The sequence below is a fragment of the Columba livia genome, chromosome Z (assembly GCF_036013475.1).
Source record: "Columba livia isolate bColLiv1 breed racing homer chromosome Z, bColLiv1.pat.W.v2, whole genome shotgun sequence".
Classification (NCBI taxonomy): Eukaryota; Metazoa; Chordata; class Aves; order Columbiformes; family Columbidae; genus Columba; species Columba livia.
Genome location: NC_088642.1, coordinates 29,077,657 through 29,094,808, shown reverse-complemented (window position 1 = coordinate 29,094,808; position 17,152 = coordinate 29,077,657). Strand labels below are relative to the sequence as shown.

Genomic DNA, 17,152 nt, shown 5'->3' with positions numbered 1-17,152 from the left:
ATGCTAATATAGAAGTTGGCAGTGTAGTCATATAGCGAGTATTTGGGGGGCTTCCACATTAGAAATACCAGTAATCTTCAGCCTGGAGAACAGATGATAGAGGGCTAAAACTGTTTATAATATAACGAGAGAGAAGACTAAAGAACAAGTATTTGTTACATTTTCAAATACAAAAACTTGGACTTGTCAAATGAACCTAGGGGGAGGTATTCATATTTGAAACTAAAGGATGTTGTTTTTTATAGGCTATATACTTAAGCTGTTGACTTCTTTCTAGCAAGGCCCTATAAATATTGAAGGTTTACGTGGACTCAAAATGTAGCTGGATAAATCAATGGAAGAAAAGAATTAACTGGGAATTATTATGAGCCATTATGCCAACTTTGGCTCAGTGCTGATCCAAAGCTTGTTGAAGTTTGCATTCTAGAGAGGATTTTTTTACATGTTCAGTTTTTGATTGACATTGTCCACCTGCCAGTGTGAGAGAGGATCCCAGACTCTGTGAACCTTAGGTCTGACATGCGTGGCCATCCTTGCAATGTAGTTGTCCATTGCTAGTGATGTTTTGGCACAGCGCAATTGCAAAGCCCTTACCTTCTCTAGTATAGAATAGAACAGACTGTTTCAGATGGAAGAGACCTACAACAATCACCTAGTCCAACCACCTGGCCACGTCAGGGTTGACCAAAAATTAAAGCATGATATGAAGGGCATTTTCCAGATGCCTCTTATACACTGACAGGCTTGGGGCATTGACCACCTCTCTAGGAAGCCTGTTCCAGTGTTTGACCAACCTCTTGGTAAATAAATGTTTCCTAAGTTCCAGTCTGAACCTCTTCAGGTGCAGCTTTGAACAATTCCTATGCATTCTGTCACTGGACCCCAGGGAGAAGACCTCAAGTCCCTCTCCACGTGTCCTCCTCAGGAAGCTGCAGAGAGCAATGAGGTAGCCTCTCAGTCTTGTTCTCTCCAACCTAGACAAACACAGAGTCCTCAGCCACTCTTCACAAGACATGACTTCCAGCCCTTGCACAAGGTTTATTGCCCACCTCTGGACACTCTCAAGGACCTTCACCTCCTTCTTAAGTTGTGGGCCTCAGAACTGCACACGATACTCAAGGTGATGATATTTATGAATTGGAACTTATTTATGAAGACAGAAAGATAAGGCCCCTCTCTGGAATAAGGGTGAGAGGGCACAAAATGTTCAAGTGTCCTCTCCATCCTTTTCAGATTTTGTATAGAGTGGAAAACTTCTGACCAGAAAAGGCTGAGGATTATCTATGTCTAGACAGTAGATAGACTGTGACTTTGCAGAACAACAAATTGGGCAGAAATGTGACTTACACTATGACCCAGCTTCTAGGTTATTGCTTGCTATAAGGAGAGCAAGAGAAGAGAGGGTGAAAGCAAAAGCCAGCATGGTTCTCCCAGCCACAGGCTTTTACAGTTTGACTGGGGTCTAGAGATGTCACTGAGAGTTCTTAAAAAACTCTTTCATGTTCTTAAGACAATTTCAGTTGGCGTTTTGCAACCTGCAATGTGACCCACTCTGCTTACAACTTGATTGCTTAATATTTCCCACCAGAAAGAAAACTCTTCCTCTTAAATCTCTTGTGCCCTTGTGCACAACCGTTGTTTGAGAAAAAGAGTGCTAGGACTGAAATAACTGTTTTGTTTAAGGCTTTTTTTTCTCTACCCAGTCAGATTCTATCCAGGTCTAGCTGAACTATCCAAAGTATTAAATTGCCAGGGTTTTTGTTGTTGTTATTTTTTTTTTTTTCTCTGAGAAATAAAAAAAAGGCAATGTGCTAAAATAACTGCATATATGAACTCAGCTGGGCTCATGCTGCTGCTGCCAGAGTGACAGCTGCTGCTTCACTAAGAACATCTGAGACTGCCAGAGGGGGTGAGAGGGAAGATCAGGGCAAGAGTCCAGTCCCGCACAGATTGCTCGCTACCATTAAACTTTTGGAGCTCACAAAAAAAGGTAAAATGTAGACTGTTGGTTTGTTTGTTTTCTCCTTTGACATTGTAACTTTATTTTCTTCCTGACAGCCTTGTGCTTCTCCTTTCCCTCTCCCAGTGCCTTGGCAGGGATCTCACAAAGTGCTTTAGGTTTTTCTGGTGTTAATAGCACTCTGCATGGATGTCCTGACTCACGACATCTCTGGGAATTGCACTAGGCGAAAACGTGCTGGTTTAATCTTCAACACTCTGTTTTGCACCTGGTTCTATTTATAGGAGACCAAGGAGACCAACAAATAGTTTGATGTTTCTACTTTTTCCAACTAGAAGCAATGAAAAAAATCCTGATGCTCCCAGGGTAGGACAGGGAGAGAGATAATGGGAGGGTTCATTCTTCATTACTCATTCTCACTTCTTGAGAGACAGTGCTTGGCCCCAGGGATGCCAGCAGGTTACCAAGTTTCTGGGCTTGTCAGTGATGTCTTTAAATGGTAACTGTATGTTTCAGTGCTTAGACTGCTGTGTGTGAAGATAACTACCAGCTCCTCCCAACCACCAATGAAGGTTTAGAGTGGCAGATACAATGCATACTGTTTTTCTCAGCATAAACCCAGGAAGCTATGGACATATAACCTTTCTCCCCCCACCCAAGAAAAGCCTCTCCTGCGATTCCTGTGCAAAACATTACACTGCTTCTGAAATCTAGTGTTCAGAAGTGGGGATCTCATTCTCACTAACACTCACACACACTTCTCACTGCTGAATCTCATTCTCCATTAACAAGGAGGGTCTGGTTGGAGCGGTAAAGGTTGAGGGCTGCCTTGGCTGCAGTGACCATGAGATGGTGGAGTTCAGGATCTCATGTGGCAGGAACAGAATACCAAGCAGAATCGCAACCCTGGACTTCGTTAGGGCCAACTTTGGCCTTTTCAAGCAATTGCTAGGGAAAATAGCATGGGAAAGAATACTTGAAGGGAAAGGGGCTTAAGATAACTGGTTAAAGACTGCTTCTTCCAAACTCAAGATCAGAGCATCCCAACAGGTAGGAAGTCAAGGAAGGGAGTGAGGAGACCTGTTTGGTTAAACAGGGAACTGCTGGGCAAACTCACGTGGAAGAGAAGAGTTTAGAGATCATGGAAGGAGGGGCTGGCCGCTTGGGAAGAACATAAGGCTGTTGTCAGAGGATGTAGGGAGGCAACTAGGAAAGCTAAGGCCTGAGGCTAAGGCCTCCTTAGAATTAAACCTTGTGAGAGGGGTCAAGGACAACAGAAAGAGCTTCTTCAAATACGTGGCAGATAAAAGTAACACTAGAGGCAATGTAGACCCACTGATGAATGAGGTGGGTGCCCTGGTGACAGAAGATACAGAGAAGGCAGAGTTACTGAATGCCTTCTCTGTCTATAGTGCTGGAGGCTGTCCCGAGGAACCCCGTACCCCTGAGGTCCCAGAGGAAGTCAGGACAATGAAGAAGTTTGACTTGGTTGATGAGAACTGGGTTAAGGACCAGTTAAACAATCTGGACCTTCACAAATCCATGGGTCCTGACGGGATGCACCCTCAGGTGAGGGAGCTGGCTCAAGTCATTGCTAGGCCACTCTCCATCATCTTTGGTAAGTTGTGGGGAGTGGGAGAGGTGCCTGAGGACTGGAGGAAAGCAAATGTCACTCCAGTCTTCAAAAAGGGCAAGAAGGAGGACCTGGTTAGCTATAGACTGGTCACTCCATCTCTGGAAAGGTGATGGAATGACTTAACCTTGGTGCTGTCTCAGGGCATATCAAGGATATGAGGGTCATTCGAGACAGTCAGCATGGCTTCACCAAGGGGAAGTTGTGCTTAACCAACCTCATAGCTGTTTTTGAACACAAAACCAGGTGTGTAGATAGTGGTAAAACAGTGGATGTGATCTATCTTGATTTCAGTAAAGCATTTAACACTGTCTCCCACAGCATCAGTTCAAAAAGGACGGGGAACTGCTGGAGAGAGTCCAGCGCAGAGCTACAAAGATGTTTAAGGGAGTGGAGCATCTACCTTACGAGGAAAGGCTGAGGGAGCTGGGTGTCTCTAGTTTGGAGAAGAGGAGACTGAGGGGCAACCTCATTAATGTTTATAAATATGTAAAGGGTGACAGTCACAAGGATGAAACCAGGCTCTTCTCAGTGACAACCAATGATAAGACAAGGGGCATTGGGTGCAAACTGGAACATAGGAGCTTCCACTTAAATGTGAGAAGAAACTTCTTCATGGTGAGGGTGACAGAGCACTGGAACAGGCTGCCCAGGGAGGTTGTGGAGTCTTCTTCACTGGAGACATCAAAAACCCACCTGGATGCATTCCTGTGTAACCTTATCTAGATTTTCTTGCTCCGGCAGCGGGGATTGGACTAGAAGATCTTTTGACGTCCCTTCCAATCCCAAACATTCTGTGTGATTCTGTGATTCTGTGAATGCCAGATTTTGTAATTTTATATCTAGTTGCTAGCACAGTTGCTATCTGTTCTCAAAGGGCTCTAAATTTTCTTACTACTGGGACTGAAAGCATCAATTTTGTGTGCAATTGTAAAGCTGTCTTTTTAAAAATTTCTAGTGCTTAGATTCTCAGTGTAAGCAAGTTCTAATACAATAAGACTTTTCTGGGAACAAGAAAGTACAAGTTTTGCAGGGCTTCCCCAGCAGAGTGCTTACTAGGTTTATCAACAGGACTGGAAACACATTGGGTCTGCTAGGTGCTGAACTTCAGCTGGCTGCTTTCTTAGGTTAGCTGGCATGTATCTGTGCACAAGGTTTATCATTCTTTTAAGACGTGCTATCTCAGGCTCTTGGAGATTGTTTCATCATTCAGGGCCACTTGTTAGCAGTTACAGTGGAGGCCCATTGTTATGAAAAATTTTTCTCTAGATCATGGAGTATCTCTGAATCTGAATTTCTTACCTCTGTGGGAGAGACCATATGCGCAAGTGACAGCATTAGTTTTCATATGAATGCCTCCTGTGATTGTCTCACTTGGATTAAGCTTCCTGTCTATCAGTGAGAGTCTGTAAATTCTCCTATATCTCTTTAGTTACTGAGACTCTTGATGGTGTCCCCACATTTTCTGCTGTTTCTGGAATAATTTTATTACTGTTCTCCTTCATGGACTCTTTTCCCACGGCTTCAGCCTGTCCTTAGTCTAAATGCAACTCTACTTTCCAGAGGACCAGTGAGATTTAACAACCTTACATCACTGCTGTTCTGGTATATAGGTAGTACAACTTTGATATCATCAAGTTGATTTTACATATGCAGGAAGCTCAGTCATACAGTAGCAGTTTACACAACGACACTCCCTCATAGGTACTGTATAAGCTGTAGTGCAGTAAATAGTGATGGAGATGGGTATCTTGTGGCTTGAATCCTGGAGTAAGTCTGGGAAGACTGGATTCCATTCCAGAATTGGTGATGATGGGGAAAGTTACTTAACATTTTGTCTCCCTTGGTATGTGTTAAACTGAGGGAAATTCTCAACTCCCATTATTTTTAATATGAGCTTTATGGAGTTTGGATTTTTCCTTTCTTTGTATCTGAAATGACTTCTAGATCTCAATCAAACCCCCCAAGCTTTATCAAAGGGCAAAGATTACTAATAATAAAGCCTATATTTTTTTTATCCTTTAAAAAAAATTTTTTCTCCCTCCCCCCCCCCCCCCCTTGTATGTGTGTGTGTGTGTTTGTGTATGTGTGTATGTGTCTGGTTGGTTGGTTGATTTGATTTTGTTTTGATGGTGGTGGTCAGGTCTTTGACTAAACATCCCATATAGCTCACTTTCAAATTTGGGGTACTGGACTGACTTAATTTTCAGGCTGACTTAGTGCAACTACTCTGTCAGCAAAACCAGTAGTAGTTGATATTCCAGTTGCTGAAATGAGACTACTAAACATCAAGTTGTCTTAGAAGTTCTTCAGGTCTTGAAGCACCTCTATGCTATGTACAAGGAAAGCCTGTGTATATAATATAGCAGAGTTTTGTGCAGGTTTGCATATTAAGGTGTGCAAGAAAGGTGTACAGCCAGACTGTACAACACTGTTGTCCCTCCATGCAGAATTGATAGCTATGAAAATTGGTTATACTGTTTTTGTATTGAAGTTGTCAGTTAATTGTGCATCTAGTAGTGAGTTTAGCACTGGTTGATCTTGTTCATGTGCATCTGAACCAGCAGTGCAGATGAATACTTGGGTTCCTAAATGAATGCATGTGTACAGAATTATTATTTTTTTTTTCCTTCAAAAATTCTACTATGCATATGCACTGTTTGTTCAGCTTGGTTTTTGTAGCCACATCATGTAGCCTTTACCAGAGGCTTGTTTACTGTAAGCAGCAGTTTCACATTATTTTACATAGTGTTTTGCTAAATGATTATGTAGTTACATGCTGGAAGATGTCCTTCTGCTTCTGACGTAGGATGTGCGTTCATGGATCATATGTTCCATTCTTTGCATATTTTCCTTGTTTCTTTGTGCACTGTTCAAAAGATTTCCTTCACCAAACTATCAGACAGAATACAATTATCTTTTATGATCTTGTATTTGTTGTCATTGCTGTGTAAAATAAAATCAGCATCTGGAGAGTTGTACAAATTGTTTATTAAACTGTTATGTGTTTGTTTATAATTGAAGTTATTCAACACATAGTACTTTTTTCCTAATATTATGAGAGAAACCTTATTCTTCATGAAAGCTTCACTAGTGGAATATACCTCCTGATTAATCAGATGAGTAAACAGTCAGAATTTCTCGCGTAGCTTGCCTGCAGATCTCTACTTCCATTGTTCATATCTACTTATTTTCAGTGCTGTCCTAGTGTGTAGAATTTCTCTGCTGTTTTAAGACCTGGGTGTAATAGAAATATTCCTTTCCATATGATTTGTGTGTGTGCATTGCAAGGGGTGATTTTGTAGATGCTGCTTAAATAGCTAGTCCATACAGAGAAACTGCTAACAATCACCTTTGTAAGAACTTTGTGGAGTGCATGAAGTAATCCTCGGAAAGCTAAACACAAACATGTTCTGCAGGATCAAGCAAATATGCAGATGTTTCAGTTCATACATATCTGGTCATCTACAGGACACTCTTGGAGCTGCAGGAATAAACATAAGGGATCTACATGATCTACAGTTGGGTTGAATATGTGTCGAAAAAATTGAAATATATTGGAATGTAAATTAAGGTTGCATCCTTCTTTTGGACAACCTGATTGTGACTGACTGGAATAGCCCTTTTTCACAGGTCCCAGATTAGCTAAGGAGAGATGAGGAAGGAAGGGACCCCTGTTAGCACTTTCCCGTAGAGCCAGTTGCAACTACCAGGCTGCCTTACTCCTACCCAGGCTGTTCCGGCCTCTTCCAATCAGTTAACGTTCAGAGTCTGCTATGCCCAGACGCTTTAGTGTATGAAAATGGGATTCTCCTTCAGTCTGCCAGAAAGACTAACCTTCAGGCAGCTAAGTGTTCAAGTTCCTGGCTGATGTGTTTTCCTTTTAAGCTATATGCTACAGTGTTTAAAAAGTGTTCAGGTAACAGAAGTATTTCAAACATTGACAAAGAAAAAACATTTGTGGGTGAATGATTTAAAAAGAATAGTGATTGGCAGAGGAACTTTTAAGGCAACTGACGTTATCAATAGATGTGAAGCTGATACCAGTATGGCAGGTCCAGAAACACAGTAAATCAGGGAATTCTGAAAGATAGCCTAGTACAGAAAGAATGAATTACATGCAGAAAACTCCTATTATGGAGACAAATAATTTAACAAGCTGGAAGAAAAACGATACGGTAAAGATATGATAGCTTAAGGATTAACTGAATTGCTTTACCTCAGACATTCCAGTTATTCAGCTAAGGCTGTTCTTAACTGTGGATTTTGTTTACGTAAATTATTTAGTTTTAAATTTAACTACAGTAAACTGGCATGTGATACTGTCCGGAGTTATACAGAAAATAAAATAAAGGAATGGTACCAATTTGTTATGGTACTGCAGTTATTTCAAAACACTGAATGTGGGTGCCAGGCATACCTCCTCCACTGGTGGAAATGACAGGAGCTAATACTCTGTGATCTTGAGAAGGAAAACTAGTAACTGCCACTCTTTGAGGGTGTAGCTGAGAGTTGTGGTAGGTTTCTTTATTGAGAGAAGTAGAGCTAGCACTTTCACATTCTAATTGTGGAAGTTATATAAACAAGCAAAAGTTGCAAGAAGTGTGTTTTTTGGCTGAGAGGTGGGGGAAGCATACTTCCTCCTACCTGCAGACCCTGTCATATTCTTAATGCATGGTAGGGTGGAAGGGAGGACTATAAAGATAATTTTGTGGAGAAAGGCAGCACCCTACTTGAATTAATCTTGAAAAAAAAAACCTTAGCCTGCGTGAATATGTATTAATATACATATACCCCTTTCACTTCCAAATGCTCTTCTTAGAAGATGCTGTTCCTCACTCATTGTGGAAAGAAACCGTTGGTAATCCCTTTATTTTCCTTATGTTCTTGCAGCAGAAATCTGACACTAAAATTTACAGTGTCTCCTTTTTCTGTTTGGAGACATGGCTTCCAAATGTAATAAACTCAATTTCCAAGTTTATGAAGCCACTATGTATCTTTCTAGTTTTTCTTAAATAGAACATAGGCTGGTGACAAGGCTGCCAATGGATAGAGATAGCTGAAGATTTTGGATGCATCCCATAGGTATAACTAGAATATTTTCAAATTTCTAGGTTAAATTGTATAATTATGCCCTTTAAAAAATATTTTTTATTTTATTTTTATGGACGCTATCAGTTCCACCTGACCCTTTGGCTAGCAAATGCTATTCTTTGGAGGTGGCTGCTCTTCAATCACTGTGGGATTGTAAAACCTTTGAATAAAGTTATTCCTTTTATCTGTTGCTCAGAAATCTCTGGGACATTGAAAGTTTCTTCTAATTAACAGAAACAAGGTAACTGAATATCACTTTGAGTATCTGTTATAAACTGATGATTTTCAGCTCATTTTTTTTTCTCTTTGCATAGTAATTTTTCATCAAGAGCCATTTAAAAGGATGCAGTGCTGAAATAGCTCATGATTACTACATGTAGTGATAGATTGGAGACCTCGGGAGGAGTCTGCTTAGGTATGCAAAAAGACCTGATTCATAAGATTAAAGGCTTCCATTTCTCTAAATCAAATAATGACGCCCAGCAGGACAAGATGGTCCAGATGCTCCTCTGTAGCTACTACCTGTCCTCTGGGAGAGCATCTAAAGCTGCAAAATATCTGTAGAAACTATTGAGTGTGGGTGCCATGACAGCAAATACTGGAGTGGTTTTATAGCATACATTTTGACAAGGAGATTTCAGAATTTATTAAGGCCTGGATTAAATTAGGAAGGAGAAAAAAGGAAGGAATGTGAAGAATAACCGTAAGTAAAAAGGATTTAAAGATAAAGCAACCAAACCTATGTGACTTCCATAATTGTAAAATTCATGCTAACTCACACCAATGTATCAATGATTTCATTAAATGTTACTAAGATTTCTGTATAAACAGGCCAACAGCTCTTTACAAAAATTGTAGTTTTTATGTATTAAAGCTCATTTCTTACTTATTTTTTGAGTAAATAGAAATTTATCAACCTGGAGAATTCAGTGGGCATGTGCACAGGAATATAGTACTGCGAGGTCAAAATTTCTTGTCAGATTCCTATGTATTTTTCAGTACATGAAACTATAAATTTTATTTTCTAATTTCTTATAACATAAGCCAGAATTGAGAATAAAATGTTTTCTGTTACTCTGAAGCATTTAAGAAAAATTATTTGGCAGAAAACATCGAAGTGGTGTTAGTTTCATTTTGGTCAAACCCGCATTTTGTAACCATGAAATTTCCTGGGAAGGACAGCTTTGGTTCCATATGCTCTAGTGTGTAAATCCGGGTCTGTTCCAGATTTTTTTAAAGTATTTGTTCTTTGGATGTTAATTGAAGACACACTTTCTTGTTCCTCTTATTATCTCTCTGGTAAATGATGGTCTTTTAAATCTTAAACCCTAGGACCATGCAGATGGCTCTTCAGAAATGAGTGCTCATTAATGCACTGAACAGCCACCTGTGATCTGAAAAAAAATCTTACTCTAATCAAATTTTATGGAAGGATGTTTCACATTAAGCAGTAATATCATATTTAAATTAAGAGCAGAAGAACACTGAAACAGTTGCACATGAAATATAAATCCAGTTTGCATAGCTTTCTGTAAATAATGTGAAAAAAACCCCACTACTAAGGAGGATGACACTCTTCTGAAATGTTTTAGCTGATGTTAAAAATTTTTGACTATAGTACTAGCCACCTGACTACAATGGAAGATTTGCCTGTTGACCAAAATTTGTTCTGTTGTTTCAACAGCAAATCTGTGATTTTTCTTTTGCTTTTATTTTTTTTTTTCTCTCTCCCTGTTATAGGCTGCCCTCTCTCTAAACAGAAAGCAATCCCAGATAAGCAGATTAATATGTGGGATAGCTCCTCTTCATTGTTCTGTGCAGCACTTCCAGCTTTTCATAGCCAGTTGGACTTGTTAGGAGGAGCTAAGTGATTGGTTGTTTCCTGGGCTCCGTTTCATAAATTATAGCCCAGCATGCACGAGCATGATTCCCACAGTTGCAGGAATCCAGAGGCCTGTCAGTTCCTGGCTTTATGCATGTTTCTTCTTACTTGTTTTGTAATATTGCACTGGAATTTCCTGTCTTAGGTAGTTTGCTATTGCATCTTCAGGACTCTGTGAGTAATTTTGACTTTTTCAACTCTGTTAATTGCATAACTTAAACGAGAATACTTGTGTTTAGGAAGTAGTTCACTGGCAGATAACATTTGAGATTCTGTGCTGTGTGAGGCCAGTTACAGTTAACTTTGTAGCTCTTGCCTTGCTATGGTTAAAATAGCTTCATGATGTTGCATGTGGTCAGTGTATTTGCGGTTCATTCATTACTGAAATAGGCTGTGTTTGATCCTTGTATTTTTTGTGCTTTTATAAGAAAATATAGTGTTGTTGCCTTACATCTCATGTGTAGTATGTCTTACTTTTTCATATAATTTGGGTATTGCAGGGTAGCAATTTTGGCAGCACTATTAAAGAAATGCACACAGTTCCCAGTTTGCAACATAATAAAGAACCCCCCACTTCTTTTACAGTCTCCTCCTGCATCTTCTCTAAATAATGACATAACAGTAAAAAGCAGGACATTGTTAACATCTAGTATTTTAAACAACTTCGAGGCTTAAAAAGCACCCTCTTCCCCACCTCTTTTTCTACTTTCTTTTCTTTTCTTTTCTTTTCTTTTCTTTTCTTTTCTTTTCTTTTCTTTTCTTTTTTTTCTTTTCTTTTCTTTTCTTTTCTTTTCTTTTCTTTTCTTTTCTTTTCTTTTCTTTTCTTTTCTTTTCTTTTCTTTTCTTTTCTTTTCTTTTCTTTTCTTTTCTTTTCTTTTCTTTTCTTTTCTTTTCTTTTCTTTTCTTTCTTTTCTTTTTTCTTTTCTTTTCTTCTTTTCTTTTCTTCTTTTCTTTTCTTTTCTTTTCTTTTCTTTTCTTTTCTTTTCTTTTCTTTTCTTTTCTTTTCTTTTCTTTTCTTTTCTTTTCTTTTCTTTTCTTTTCTTTTCTTTTCTTTTCTTTTCTCTTCTTTTCTCTTCTTTTCTCTTCTTTTCTCTTCTTTTCTCTTCTTTTCTCTTCTTTTCTTTTCTTTTCTTTTCTTTTCTTTTCTTTTCTTTTCTTTTCTTTTCTTTTCTTTTCTTTTCTTTTCTTTTCTTTTCTTTTCTTTTTTCTTTTCTTTGCTTTCCTTTGCTTTGCTTTGCTTTGCTTTTCTCTTTTTCTTTTTCTTTTTCTTTTTCTTTTTCTTTTTCTTTTTCTTTTTCTTTTTCTTTTTCTTTTTCTTTTTCTTTTTCTTTTTCTTTTTCTTTTTCTTTTTCTTTTTCTTTTTCTTTTTCTTTTTCTTTTTCTTTTTTCTTTTTCTTTTTTCTTTTTTCTTTCCTCTCCTCTCTCCTCCTCTCTCTCCTCTCTCTCTCTTCTTTCTCTTCTCCTCTCTTCCTTTTCTTCCTTTCTTTTAATGGTGCTATGGTGCTGTCCTTAATTTGTAGATTTTTTTTTTTTTTTTTAACCAAGCAAAATGTCAGCATGTTAGAGTTCACACGTCTAAAAACAAAATCTGCTCCCAGTGAATTAGAAACCAGTGGGAAACACTATTCAGGATTTGCGGTTTAATCAGATGAAGTTATCACAGTGACTCCCTTGTTGGTTTCCTGAGATTGTTGGGTGTTACTTCTGTGGAACTGAGGTTTAAAACAATAGAGCAGCAGATTGAAATCAGAAATTAGAAAGTTACTAGGCTAGTGCTCTACACCTTTCTATTGAATGCTACAAGGTCATATTCATTGCTATAAATGCATTACTTTGTGTGAAGGACTTTCCGCAGTGCTTGTTTTTGTACTGGAAAAATAATTTCATTGTGTGGTATAATAAAGCTAGCATTTTTGTGTAAATAGCTTGGGTTATACCAAGAAGAACATACTTTCTGTTAGCTGTTTTTTATTAGCTTTTCTTCTTGAAGCCATAGTTTTTCAGATGCATTTGTGTGAGTAAATGATTTTAAAATAGTAAATATTCTTCAGATAGATGACTTGCTATTTCAAATGAACATTATAGCTTCTGGGGATATAAGATGTCCTTGAAAAACTTCTGTGTAAATCTTTATTCTCTAGCAAAGAAAATATTTTTGGAACCTGTAATAGAAAATAGGAATATAATTTCAGAAATATGTTTACCTTTTATTGTAAAATTCTTATTTTATGCAGTGGTGAAACCCATATTCAAGTTCTAAAATAATAATTTAAAAAAAGCTATTGAATTTATAGTAAACATTGCAGTAAACCAGCTTCTTTTGTATTAGTGGCTTTATGCCTACGGAATTTCTTTTTGTGAAGAGTGTGCATGTGCATTACTTCCAATGGTGAGCTCTGCATACTGTGCCCTATGGTGAATGCAATATTGCTGCTTGTATATGTTATGTTGAAAGGCATAGAATCATGCATGATTACAGTGATCATCACAAAATGAAATTCAATACTATGGTGATACTGTCTAAAGTATTATTGTTAGGTGTGGATCAGCAAAGTAAGCTGTTTCATTCCTCTAAATGACTTTATGAAATTAAACAAAAAAGTGTTTTGCTCACACAGGTAATATTTGAGAGAACTTTTTCCAGCTTTACCTTAGTAGTCAGGTGTTGTAAATAGGTACACTATTACATATGTAATATAAAACCTAAACCACAGCAAAATTAATTTGACTGAGATAATAGGCATTAAGTGAGGAAGTGAATTACAGTATAAACTATTTGTTTCTGTGATATCTCTGAAATAAGAAATCCGAAGTAGTTCTCTAGGATGTGAAGGTCTGGTTTTGGCATGGTTTCTCTGACGTATGTGAAGCACAAGGAAATAACTTGGTAAGACATTAAACTTGGAGAATGGAGTATTGTAGCCTGAACTGCCATGTGACTTGGCATGTCACATTTGAATGAAAGTTATCTCTGCTGCAATAATTTTTTTAATCTAGTCAGGTTTTTATCTCTGTATGTTACAACTCTGTTTTTCCTGTGCTCAAAAGAAAAGAGACTATGGAAAAAAAAAAAAAAGAAAAAGCAAGTTTAAGTGATTTTCTTAGGGCACTATGTTTGCTGTGGTCTTAAGGGGTGTAATGTGGAAAAATCAGTCCATTACTGTAGCTGAGTACACGCACTGTTTCAATACTGTTAATACCATGTTTCCAGGAACTGAAACTGTATTGACAGAAAATTCTATAGGTGGCATTTGAAATCTAACATAATGCAAGCAGTGCCTACAGGCTGGATCAAAGTCCTATTGTGGTAGATGCAGTTCAAACAAGCAGTAAAAGGCAGTCCCTGCCCTTATGAGATTATAAACTAAACATGATGATAGGCACAGGATGGAAATATGCACAATTTAAACATAACCTTGGGCAAGTCAGAGCAGGTCGGCTGCCAAAGAAGGAATCAAAATGTGGAACACATCTGCAGTATGATGTTTTATTAGAGATACCCATAGCAAAGAGCTGGGGCAGTGAAGGTCCACATTAGGACACCTGTTTGATCCCAGAAGCAGTATTGATACACTGTGTCAATGCTAATTGGGGCAGAATTAGCTTGCACTGCATGTTTTACTGCTTCTTGTATAGATGCTCCCTAATTCATAGTTCAGTGTCTCCTTGACTATGATGCCACACGAATGAAACTTATTGTTTCATATTATGTTAAATAACTTACTTTAGGAAGTCAAGATAGCTTTTTCTTTGAAAAAGTTTTCCCAGTTGTTTAGTAGCGAGTCTCAGATTTGCATCCTTGTTTAAAACACACCAAAGGCTTTTCTCTTTAAATGAAAAGAAGCATAACTTTGCAGGAAAGACAGCCCAAGTTATACCTTGTATATAGTGCCTACTTTGAGTCTTACTGGCTGAGTTATATATATTGGTGTTTGACAGAAGCAGACAAAATTCATGTGTTTGTTTGTTTAAATGTAAGATTGATAAGAAGAAATGCTTTACATAATTTGGAAGAACTTACAAAAAGAACTAAACTTCTCTTTAAATTTAAAGGTCCAACGCTTTGCCAGTGAATTTTTGGTATGGGTTCAGGTCAACAACATAGTTTATATTAAAACTCCAATATGTTTTGTAAAGTATTTTTGTAAACATTTTGCTTACAAATATTGAAACAATGTGTGCTCAGTACAGCATCAGAGTACCGGCTGCAGGTGTGTCCTGTTTTTTACCTGTGTTACAGTCTCCTAACAAGCAATTAATGGTAGGTCATTTGCAGCCAGTAGAAGTATTTCTTCCATTTCTGTCACTGTGAACCAGATGTTAGTTGTGTGAAGAAACCTCCATCCCAAAACACAAACCAAAAAAATGGAGGGACACCCACAAATAGAAGTGCCCCTTGGCTGCTGGATACATCTTAAGCCTGCACAAGTAGTGGGTTCTTCACGTAGGCAACAGACAGGAGCGGTCCTGCAAAACCCTGGAAAGGCACAAGAATTGCTTAGTTGGGCAGTTAGCCCATGCCGTTGCTTCTGCTATTAAAATAATTCATGGCAGCCTTGGGAATTAAGGACAGGTCAAAACTACTAGAGGATCTGACAGGGCCTTCTGTTGCTGTTGCTCTGTGACATTATTCGAATTATAACCTTAAGTGACTTTGAGTGTTGCACTGAGTATCTTGGAAATAAATATTTTTACATCCTTCAGTTTTACAGATCTGTGACGCTTTGGCCTCACAGAAGAATGTACTGCTGTGTCTGTGTTGTCACAGTTTTATGTTATAAACTTTCATACAAAAAATGTAGAACTTATAACCAGAAATTTAGAGTTCACAAGAAAAAGAAAAAATACTTTCTCTTAGCCTAAGGTACACTAGGCTTTTTCTTCTATCATTTACCATGCTCAATTTAGATTTCTGAATGAAATATGCACTATGTAAAGATTATTCCAAAGTTTGAAAAACAAATAACTAGGTTAAGATATTTTTTTACTTTTTGAATGAGAGGAGTTTTGCTTTCTTTCTGGTTGATCATTAAGAGTTACAACAGTCTTGGGAAAAAGCAAAAACCATGTCATCCCATCAGTACAATCATATCTCCTCTCAAAACAGTATAATCACACATCCGTGATGTTTGTGTGTTCTGGTAGATCACTCAGTGGATTGAAAAGTGTAGAGTGTGTGGGACAGATAGAGGACAGAAGGAAATCTAGAAGGAAAAACAGTGAGCTCAAATCGTATTTGGAGATAGGAGGAAACCAAAGGGACTAAGTGGGAACGCTGAAGCTGAAATTAGCTGTTCAGATTAATATCTTCAAAGTATCTTGAAAATGTTGGTTTAGACTTTTAAACAAAGTGTGTGACACAGTTTGGCCCAGAGGAGAAGATAAAAACCCTCCAAGTCATATTATTAAAGAAGCAGCTTTTGGCTTGCTTGGATACTCTTGTCTTTGCAGTTGCTTTCTGAAATGGTTGTGTAATGACTCTACTGATAAAAGATGTATGTGTGGGTGTTGACAGCAGGTTATCATTCAAATTTATGTATAGGTGGAAAAGGTCATAAGCAAGAATGAATGATACTGGTTGTTTGCATGTATTTGCATCCTCAGGATCCAGGGAGGATTGCTCTTTTTTTTTTTTTTTTTTTTTTTTTGTGTGTGTGTGTGTGTGTGTATGTGTGTGTGTGTGTGTATCAGGATTTGAGTTCTGTGCATCTGAAAAGGTAATACTCTGTTTCTGTGTTCCAGCTTGCTTTCCTTGAATGAAAGGCTTGTTTACCCAAAGTAGAATGCAGATGTATCTAAATTTTCAGGCAGTAACACAAATATTCTCCCTAAGTAGCATAGCTCCTGGCTCATGTACAGAGAATATGCTGTTCCTTCAGGAGTTTGCTGGAACTTGCTGTTCTCTGGATAAGAAATGGTGGTGTCTTTTGCATTAAATAATTTGCCAATAAGTTTTACCTGTCACAGTGATACCAATAGCTAGCAAAGCTCAAACTTGCTATATCCTGGAATCTGTATTACAGCCTATGGATAGGTTGTTACCTTTCTTGATAGATCATATCTTAAGTATTATCTCATTTATCTCTCCAGTTCTGCCAAACCAATGCAGACCAAAACTTTTTTGAATTTTCATGGGGGCCTGAGGGCAAATTAGGAACTGAACTGGAAGGTGGCTTTATGGCCTGAGACAGAAAAGGATCTAGATAGACTAAAGGAACTCTGATGTGTAAATTGAGCTGGCAAAGCTTGAAAGCTGTTTTATACTCAGTTTCACCGGAAAACCAGAACTTTGAGAACTTGAGAGATGTGCATGCCATGAAACATGGTTAATCAAATCTATGTTTGTCCATGGTTGCAGTTATCTCAAACAGCTCTCCTATATCTTAATATTTCTGGTTACTGTTAAAAAAAATTACAGGTGGTCACAATACATGAATGTCTGACACAGCAGGGGAAAGCAATACACGATATTTTGCTATGCCAAATTTCAAGGTGTGACTCAATCAATTTTCAGTGATAGCTGAACATTGTGCTCCAACCTTTTGCAAATGCAACTAAAAAAAAAAAAAAAGGATTTTGCTTT

At 38.0% G+C, this 17,152-nt stretch overlaps 1 protein-coding gene across 1 annotated transcript in view; it reads left to right on the top strand.

The window, feature by feature from the left end:
- The first annotated feature begins 10,594 nt into the window (after positions 1 to 10,594).
- Positions 10,595 to 17,152, top strand: part of PDE4D (phosphodiesterase 4D) — a 600,515-nt gene continuing 593,957 nt past the window's right edge. The window contains exon 1 of the mRNA XM_065045251.1: positions 10,595 to 10,743. The gene's annotated coding sequence lies outside the window, so the exon portion shown is untranslated. The remainder of the gene's footprint in view (positions 10,744 to 17,152) is intronic.